General features: G+C 51.8%; 1 protein-coding gene across 2 annotated transcripts in view; it reads left to right on the top strand.

The window, feature by feature from the left end:
* Positions 1-207: 207 nt before the first annotated feature.
* Positions 208-9,864, top strand: part of EPB41L1 (erythrocyte membrane protein band 4.1 like 1) — a 145,148-nt gene continuing 135,491 nt past the window's right edge. The window contains exon 1 of one of the 2 annotated variants that reach the window (XM_017512755.2): positions 208-307. The gene's annotated coding sequence lies outside the window, so the exon portion shown is untranslated. The remainder of the gene's footprint in view (positions 308-9,864) is intronic. The other variant, XM_037732842.1, reaches the window with a different exon arrangement.

Here is a 9,864-nt window from a genome sequence, read left to right as displayed (position 1 = left end):
CTCCCCTGGCGTTGGCTGCTCGCCGCCGCTGCCTGCTCTTTCGCCCGCCCGCGGCTGCTTGAGGGGCCGGGATCGCCGCCGCCTCCTCCAGGGGAGCCGGCCGGGGCGGGGCGGAGCGGGGAGAAGGGGTGTGGGGTTGGGGGGCGGGCGAAGAGGGGGCTGAGCGCCGTAGGAGGGAGAGCAGGAGCGAGCGCGCGAGCGAGCGGGGCATTTCTGCGCAGCTCGAGCGCGCCTAGGAGCCCGCCGGGGCGGCCGCTGGACGCCAGGACCTCGAGACAGCGCCCGGAAGCCGCGCCGCCGCAGCCAGGTTAGCCGCGCCCGCCGTCCCCCTCTGCGTCCCGGGGTCCCCGCCGCGTCGGGTCCCGCCTGTGCGTGTGGGTTGGCTGCCGAGGGCGGCGGGCTAGATCTCCGATCTTCGGGCACTGACAGGCCGGCGGGCCGGCTCCTGGAGCCCCGGGCTTCGGTTGGTGAGTGTCGGAACTGGCGCGGGTTCTTGTGTGGGGCTTACGTCTCCGAGTGTGTGTTAGGTGTGAGCGCGCGTGTGCCCGTGGAGCTGTGCGAGCGGCCGCTCGGGGTGCGCGCGTGCGTGTGTGCACCGTGTGTGCGCGTGTGAGAGTGTGTGCCTGTGTGTCTTCCCACGCCAGGGCTGAGCGGTGCGTGCGCATCTGGGTGAGGGTGCGCGTGTCTGCGTGTGTCCGTCGGTGAATGTGCCTGTGAGAGGGTGTGTCCGAATGTGCAGCAGCGTGTACACCTCTGGGCGAGAGCGTGTGCCCGTGGCTTCGCTTGTGGCTGGAGCCTGTGGCGGGTGTGTGTGTGTCGCTGTGTGCGCTCCAGTGTGACTCCCGGGTGTGCGCATGTGAGGGCCGGTGTGCGCCCGCGTAGCCCCAGTGTGCGTGTGCGCGGCTTTGTCTTCGCACTGCCAGGAGGAAGGGGTGGAGGCGGCGATCCAGGAGCTGCCGTCGCTGGGAGCTGGGCACCTGGCTCGGGCGGAGGGTGGCGGTGGCGGGGGCGTCCCTTCCCGGTCGGGCGGAGGCTCCCTGCTGGCAGGTGGGCGGCCACACCCCGGGGGCCGTGGGGAACGGGTCTGACAGCGGATCCTGCGTTCTGACCTGCGCTAGAGCGGAGGGCGTGTCCTGCCTGAAGCCTGTGTGTGTGTGTGTGTGTGTGTGTGTGTGTGTGTTTGTGTGTGTGCACGCGCGCTCGCGCGAGTGTGGATGTGGATGTGGGTGTGGGTGCAGGGTGGTAGTAATAGCAACAGCAGTTTCCAGGCTGGTGACCAGCTGGTTCAGGGATTCATTTCCTATTGTGGCCAGGACCTTTCTCCGTTGGGCTCCCCCAGTCCCCCACCAGACCTAGCCTGTGAGCCCAGTCTCACCCGTGCAGCGCTCTGGGTGGGTGGGTAGTTAGGTGGGTAGAAGCTCAGGTGCCCTGAAAGGACTAAGAGGGAGAACCACTCTCTTAAAGGGCCAGCTCCTCACTCCAAGGAATCCCTCCTCAGGAGACCTCTCTACTTTCAAAGAGATGCCTCTCGGTATGTCCTTACCCCTTTTCTTCGAGTACTGGTGCAGTGAGGCATTTCTAGATCTATAGTGTGTGTGCATGTGTCCCCTCTGTGTACTACTTGTACATTTGAGTGTATGGTGAACAGTGAAAGTGCATCTCTTGATGTATATGTGTGTGTGTTTTTACAAGTTCTGGTATATTTGTTTTTATGTATATGTAGTTGTTTGTATGTTAGTCTGTGCATGTGGGTTTGTAGAGAAGTGGCATTTTGCTGCCAACTGGAATAGGATAGAAACATTCTGTCCAGGGCCACTCTATTTTTGAAAAACGGAGTGAAAAGGAAGTTTGGGAATTTTGTCTGTGGCTTTGTAGGTTTCAGATACTGGTACTGAAATGTAGGTAGATTGCATTTTGACTGTGATACAAGGGTAGAGAGAAGTAGAGCCTTGCAGGACGAAGGAATCATTCTGCCAGAAGGATATCCAAGTGCAAGAATTCTTCCTTTGGTTCCAGTTCTTCCCCATAATGTCACCTCTCCCTTTGCTGCTTGGCTTGCCAGGATATAGGACACAGGATTTAGAGTGTAAAGGGAGGGAGCTGCAAGTGTAAAAGGAAGGAAGGTGGATGGGTGGTAGGATTGGGGGCCAGCAGCAGATTTCTGCAATTCTTAAAAATGTTTCCCTGCCAAAGGCAGCAGAGGCTGGGGAAAGCTGAGCTTGCTGTCTCCTCCTTGAATCCCAGATTCCCAGGATATGGGGAAAGCTGGCCCGGAGTTCATGAGCTCTGGAGTCTGGGCCAGGGATCTTTTGTCCTGTTCTGTCACCCAGACTGGAGTGCAGGCACTGGCACGATCTCAGCTTACTGCAGCCTCTGCCTCCTGGGTTCAAGAGATTCCTCCCACCTCAACCTCCCCAATAGCTGGGACTACAGGCACATGCCACCATGCCCAGTTTTTTTTTTTTTTTTTTTTTTTTTTTTTTTAATACAGAGTTTCCCTCTTGTTGCCCAGGCTGGAGTTCAATGGCATGATCTCGGCTCACTGCAACCTCTGTCTCGTGGGTTCAAGCAATTCTTCTGCCTCAGCCTCCTGAGTAGCTGGGATTAGAGGCGCCCACCACCACACCCAGCTAATATTTGTATTTTTAGTAGAAATGGGGTTTCATCATGTTGGCCAGGCTGGTCTCGAACTCCTGACCTTGGGTGATCCACCCGCCTTGGCCTCCCAAAGTGCTGGGATTACAGGTGTGAGCCACCACACCCAGCCTAATTTTTTTTTTTTTTTTTTTTTTTTTTGCCACAAAGTTACCATGAGATAATTTTTGTATTTTTAGTGGAGACAGGGTTTTGCCATGTTGGTCAGGCTGGTCTCGAACTCCTGACCTCAAGGGATCTGCCTCCCTTGGCCTCCCAAAGTCTTGGGATTACAGGTGTGAGCTCAGGATCTTCTTTTGACTTTAGTCAACCCCTTTATGTGTTTATGTCTTCACCCAACACTTTTTATTAAGCTTCTTTATATGAAAGAGCCTACACTCCATTAGCCTCAATTTCCCTGGCTGAGCAGCTAGTGGGCTAGTTTGGGACTTTGAGGCCCCTTCCCTTGCTCGGATTGCTAGAGTTTGTCTCATTGTTACCCAGGTTTGGGAATCCACCCTTCTAGTCCCCAGAGATCCTGGCCATGGTCCTCACTACTGATCTCCCCACCTATATACTCTAGTCTAGAGCTGTGGTTCTTTCACCTTGCCAACAGCAGCAGAGTCACCTGGGAGTTTGTTAGAAATGCAGTTTCTTGGTTCTCATGCCAGATCTAGGATTCAATAACTCTGGGGGTATGGCCCAGCAATGTATATTTTAACAAACACGGGTGATTCTTATGTACTCTGGAGGCTCAAGAGAGGTAGAGACAGGGAGCCGGGAATCGTCTATTAATTGAAATATTTGGAAAGCCTCCCATCCCTCCCACAGGTGCCTGAAATAGCCCTCAGACCCCACCTGGTAGGTAGGAATTCTGCTTTCAAGTCCCAGGTCTTGTGATCTGGGACAAGTTTCTCCTTCAGTGACGAGTGCAGTGACTCTTTGACAGCTTGCTCTGGACCAGGTTCTGAGCAAGGGGGTTCCCTGATCTGCTCAGTTTCTCCAGTTCTTACTTTGATCTATAAGGCCCTTGAGGATCCGGTTCCTGCCCACCTCTGTGGAGACCAGCCACTTTGGCCTTTTAGTTCATCTAGGCACCATGAGCTCTTTTGCTTCTGGAATTTTGCACATCCTGTTTCCTCTGTCTAGCATACTCTTCCCCTGCTTCTTGTCTTGATTAACTCTCACTCTTCATACCTCAGCTCAATAGTCACTTTCTCAGGGGGGCCTTTGCCAGCTCTCCAGGCCAAGTCAGTTTTCCCTGTTGTGTATTCTTAGAGCTCTCTGTGTCTCACAGGGCCTGTGGGAATTTGTAATTGTCGTTGGATTTTCTTTCTCCCTTCCCTAGACTGTAAATGCCATGTGGGCAGGAACTTGCTTACTAATCTCCTTAGTGTCCCACACAGTGCCTGATTTATGATTTGTGTTCAATAAGCTTGTCAAAATGAGTTAATTTATAAAATGGCAGATTGCACTAAATGATACCCAAAGTTTCATCTCAAGCCTTGACAATGTATAATCCAAGCAGGCCTCAGCCTTTTCTCAAGTAGATGTACCTGTCTTTTTCACTGCTGTGTCTCCCATCTCTGGGCCATAGATTTGAGCACTTGCCATGTGTCTAGGCCCATGCTGGGCTCTCCTCTGAAAGAGGCAGGAGGAAGCTCCTCAGGAGATACAGTCTAGCTGGGGTTCTGTGTCCTCCTGGATTAGGATTCTGCTGGAATGAGAAGAGGAAAAGCATTGGAAGAGGAATCCAAAGATCTGGGTCCATGTCTTGTTACATGACTGAGGGCCAATCACTTTCCCCTTTTGGCACGTGTCCTCCTCTATAAAATGAAGGTATTGGGATGGTTGCCATTCTTAGTAGTGGTTACTAGCATTGGCTCTGGAATCATTCAGGCTTTGCCATGTGCTAGTTGAGGGGACTAGGGCAAGTGATTTCATCTCCTCATTTTCTTACTGTAAAATAGGACCAGTACTAGTATCTGTTTCATAGGATTGTTTTGAGAATTAAATGAGATAATATACATGAAATGCTTAGCATAATGTGAGTGCATAATAAACATTTGATACATGTCAGCTATTGTGACCATTATGGCTACTCCACAATTCAGCTCGACATTCTTTTTTTTTTTTTTTTTTTTTTTTTTTTTGGGTTTTTTTTTTTTTTTTTCTTTTTTTTTTTTTTTTTTTTTTTTCCTTAGACAGTCTCACTCTATTGCCCAGGCTGGGGTGTAGTGGTGAGATCTTGGCTCACCACAACCTCTGCCTCCTGGGTTCAAGCCATTCACCTGCCTCAGCCTCCCAAGTAGCTGGGATCACAGGTGTGAGCCACCACACCTGGCTAATTTCAGCTCAACATTCTTGAAGGCCTTTGTATTGGGCCCTAGGCCTAGAAAAACAGAAATGAATCCAGCAGTGTTCATAGGCTGAGGGTGGGAGCAGACACATAAAGATGCAATACCACCACAAGGGCAATGCACAAGCTGCCAGGGCGTGGCTGCTTATGGAGGAAAAGGCTTCCTGGAGGAGAGGGATGATGTTTGGGCTGGATTTCACCTTCTGGGTATTTGGAACAACGTGTGCAAAGGCAGAATGGCTTCTTAGGGGAACCCCAAATAGTTCCACATGGTTGGAATAGGAGGTGATAAGTGGCGGGGATGAGGGTGGAGGAGTGAATGACTGGAGATAAGGCTGAGAGGAAGGCTGGGGACAGATCTGGCACAGGCCAAAGAGCCTGACCAAGTCCTACAGATGGTAGGGAGCTAGGGAAGAGGATTTAGCCAACAAGGAAGCATCATATTTGCATTTCAAAAACCCAGCTCTTCAGGTGGTGACAGAGGATTGTTGGCTGGGAGGAGGAGGAAGACTTTTGACCTGGAGACCTGGACACAGAGGCTGCTAAACAAGCTCAATGGGAAGGCCCCATTGGGGTCGTCAGATGCCTAGAACAGACTGTTGTAGGAAGCCTTTTCCTCTATAAGCCTGTCTTCAGCCTGTTTTCAGGACAGCCTGGCCCCGGAAGGTGCAGGAGAGGTGAGAGTGACTTCTCACGAGTAGCCTCCAGAGCCTCCTCTACAGCTGCCTAATGAGTGGGAATCTGAAAAACAGAGTTTGAGGGTCCTACCTAGGTTTGCTACTGAAAGGATACACAGTGTATTAACTTCCTAGGGGTGCTATCACGAAGCACACGAACCAGCTAGCTTTGAACCACAGACATTTATTCTCCCAGCTCTGGAGGCTAGAAGGCTGAAATCCAGGTGTCAGCAAGGTTGGCTCCTTCTAGAGGCTCTGGGGCCATCTGTTTCCTGCCTTTCTCCTGGCTTCTGGTGGTTGCCAGCAATCTTTGGCATTTCTTGGCTTGCAGCTGCATCTGCCTCTGTCATCACGTGGCTTTCTCCCTGTTTCATTTCCTCTTATAAGGACACCAGTCATATGGGATTTAGAGCCCACCTAGTCCAGTATGACCTCATTTGAACTTAAGTAATTGCATCTGCAAAGACCCTATTTCCAAATATGGTCACATTCTGAGGTTTTAGGTAGACATACATCTGGGCAGGGAGGAGACACTGTTCGACCCAGTATATGCAGGAAGATGGGGAGGAGTGCAGGCCTTTTCCACAAGTCTATATCCAAATTTAGGCTTTGCAGTGGAGCCTCTATGAAGTGGGGACAGTAGGCCAGGCATGATGGCTCACACCTGTAATACCAGAACTTTGGGAGGCCAAGGCAGGCAGATCACCTGATCAGATTTGCATTTCAAATCTGAGTGATCCGAGGCGGATCATTCCTGAGGTCAGGAGTTCGAGAACAGCCTGATCAACATAGTGAAACCCTGCTCTACTAAAATACAAAAATTAGCCAGGCATAGTGGTGGGCACTTGTAATCCCAGCTACTCAGGAGGCTGAGACAGGAGAATCACTTGAACCCAGGAGGTGGAGGTTGCAGTGAGCTGAGATCGCGCCACTGTACTCCAGCCTGGGCTGGGTGACAGAGCAAGACTACGTCTCAAAAAAAAAAAAAAAGAAATGGATACAGTAGCACCTACAGTAGTGTCATGGTTGTGAGACTTGATCAAAATAACATATGAGCATGCGTAGTGGGGTAGTACACAGGAGGCACTCAGTAACTGCTTCCTCTTCAGCGCTCCCTTCTCTGCACTTAGGAGGTTGGACGAGTCACCTAATCTTGCTTCACTTTCCTCATCTGTCAAATGTGAATAATCACCATCCAGCCCTGCCTACTTCACCAAATTGCGATCCTGGGAGATAATGAGAAAGCTCTTTGTAAATTGCCTAAGGGTTTGTAGCTGTGATTTTTAATTATAATCGTCATCATCATAATAACCCTTGGCCATTGCCATATCCGCTGCATTCTCCTCAGAGCCCAGCCCAACCCACTGGCTCTTCTCCTGAGACAGGTCCTTTTTGCCTCTGTGCTCAGAGGCATCCCGTGAAGTGTGGCCTCTGTCTGGGTTGGGAGGACCTTGGAGATGGTCCTTGCCATTGCTCTCATTAGCCTGAGGAGGGAAACTGATGCTCAGGGAGAAAAAGTGACACCCACAAAGTCACACAGCTGGTCGGTGGCAATTGGAACACCTTATCTGTGGCTCCTGTCTTTAGTCTGAACAGTGCTTTTTCCCTAGTTACAACTTCAGGCCCAGAAGCAGGAGCTCGGGGCAGAAAGAAGCCTGGCGTGAGCTCTGCACGTTTCAGAGGTGAGGATGCAGCTGGGAGTGTCCTGCTAAGTCAGGATTAGAACCCCAAGAGAGGGGTCCCTGGGCTCTGAGTGAGCAGGCTGAATGGGCGTGTCGTTTTGTTATCAGTCTGGCTATGACCATCTCTGCCTACTCTGGTGGGAGGGCCACCATGTGGGGCTCTGGAGTCTGGATGTAACCTAAGGCTTCAGCATCCCTGTTGACAGCCAGAGTGGCATTTCTCAGCAGGTCCTGTCCCTCTAAGCCTTGCCGTGGTGGGTCTAGGGAAGGCTCTGGAAAAGAGAGAGGGCTTACACTGTCCTGGCAGTTTCTGGCAAGTCACCTTCCTTTCACCCCAAACTGGGGAAGCCAGGCCCCTCCTTGGCCACTTGATTCTTCTTTCCTGTCCTCCCTCCTCTTCGTTTGCTCTCACTCCCTTCTGTCTGCTTTCTCCCTACCTTGTCCCCAGATTACAGGTCTAAAGATAGAGTTTCCAGGCCCACTTCAGGTGGGTGGTTTGGGTTTGCCTGAGGCCACCTAGAATTAGAAAGTCTTGAGTCTTCCTCGTAAGAGGCTCACTCTGGTGACTTACAATCAGCTGCTTATGTTTATTGGCTTACTGTGTGCCAGGCTCTGTGCTAAGCGCTTTACATGCCTTATGTCTTTTAATCCTTACAACTACCAAGTGCGGCAGAGATGACGATCCCCATCATATTACAGGAGGCTAAATAACTTGCCGAAGGCCTACACAGTCCTCAGCCAGCAAGTGGCACAGCTGGGATTTCAATCTAGATCCGTCCGAAGCCCACTGGCACTCTTGAGTCTTTTCTATACTGCCTGTGATGGCGCCTGCGGGAGCATTTAGGGGTCCACAGAGGGGCATGCATTTGCTCAAATTCAGAGAACACATTCTCTTTTTTTTTTTTTTTTTTTTTGAGATGGAGTCTTGCTCTGTCGCTCAGGCTGGAGTGCAGTGGCGCAATCTCGGCTCACTGCAATCTCCACTGTCTGGGTTGAAGCGATTCTCCTGCCTCAGCCTCCTGAGTAGCTGGGATTGCAGGTGCCTGCCACCGTGTTGGGCTAATTTTTGTAGTTTTAGTAGAGACGGGGTTGCACCATCTTGGCCAAGCTGGTCTTGAACTCCTGACCTCGTGATCCACCCGCCTTGGCCTCCCATAGTGGTGGCCTTTTAGTTCCACAAGGCTACGTCCAAATTTGGGCTTTGCAGTGGAGCCTCTATGAAATGGGGACAGTAGGCTGGGCACAGTGGCTCACCCCTGTAATCCCAGCACTTTGGGAGGCCACTGCGCCTGGCCGAGAACAAATTCTTGACTCCGAGAGCTGGGCTTCTAATACAAGAATCTTGCCTCCCAGGCCTGCACTCTGCCATCACCTCCGGGACCAGCCTTTCTACAGCAACAGCCTTGGGGCCTGCCAAGGCTCTGAGCCCATCTCATTCTAGGCAGCTGCCCACCTGTAGGAGAGACACTGCATCGGGGGTGGGGGACAGGGCCCATCTGAATGCACTTGACTTTTTTCCTAGTTATTGTTTCGTCACTGGCCACCTCAATTTTTCATTGCAGAGTCTTCCACTTAAAGAAGATGCATCTGCAAAGAGCATCAGTTTTGTCTCCTCGGAAGGGTGTTTGGGGGCTTGGATATGCTGTCAGGCTCAGTGGCAGGTGTAACTCTGGAAGAAGTGAGGAGTGAAGCAGAGACTAGAGCCAGGAGACCCGGTTCAGAGGTACACATCCACCAGAAGGGAAAAAGAAGGAGCTGGCCTGAGGGACAGAGGGAGGCAGCCTGGAGAGAGGGAGGAATAGAAAACCTGTTCTCACCCCAGGTGCAGCCCAGGAGTCAGACTCCCTCCCAGGCAGGGCTACTGATCTCAGAGTATCCTTCAGGAATCGGGGCAGCTGCAGTCAGCTTGCTGAGCCTCCACCCACCCCAATCAAGACCATTATGTTGGTCAGCCTGGCCTAGCCCAGCCACCTGCCTGCCTGAGCAGGTGGCTCAATCAGAAGGGACCTTGGTGAAGGAGTGGTGGCTTTGAAACTTCTAGCCATAGAGCCACTCTTCATAGGCAAGGAATCAGAGTTCAATTTGTGAAACAGCTAAAAGGGGGAGCAACTTAGCACCTCACCCCATCCCCCTCCCTCCTAGGCTTCCCTAAGGCTGGGCTTCTCAAATTTTTCTCCCTCTAAGAGCAATAAAGGTGGGCGTGCTAAAAATAACAAAACAAAAACAAAACCATGCCGGGGTCGCAGCGGCTCAGGCCTGTAATCCCATTTCGGGAGGCCAAGGCAGGTGGATCACCTGAGGTCAGGAATTCGAGACTAACAACGTGACATGGTGAAACTCTGCCTCTACTAAAAACACAAAAATTAGCGGGTGTGGTGGTAGGCGCCTGTAATCCCTGCTACTCGGGAGGCTGAGGCAAGGAGAATCGCTTGAACCCGGGAGGTGGATGTTGCAGTAAGCTGAGATTGCGCCATTGCACTCCAGCCTGGGCGAAAGTGAGACTCCATCTCAA

Source organism: Cebus imitator, unplaced genomic scaffold, assembly GCF_001604975.1.
Source record: "Cebus imitator isolate Cc_AM_T3 unplaced genomic scaffold, Cebus_imitator-1.0 Scaffold18, whole genome shotgun sequence".
Taxonomy (NCBI): domain Eukaryota; kingdom Metazoa; phylum Chordata; class Mammalia; order Primates; family Cebidae; genus Cebus; species Cebus imitator.
Note: the sequence above shows the minus strand (reverse complement) of the source record. Positions and strands in the feature narration are given on the sequence as shown.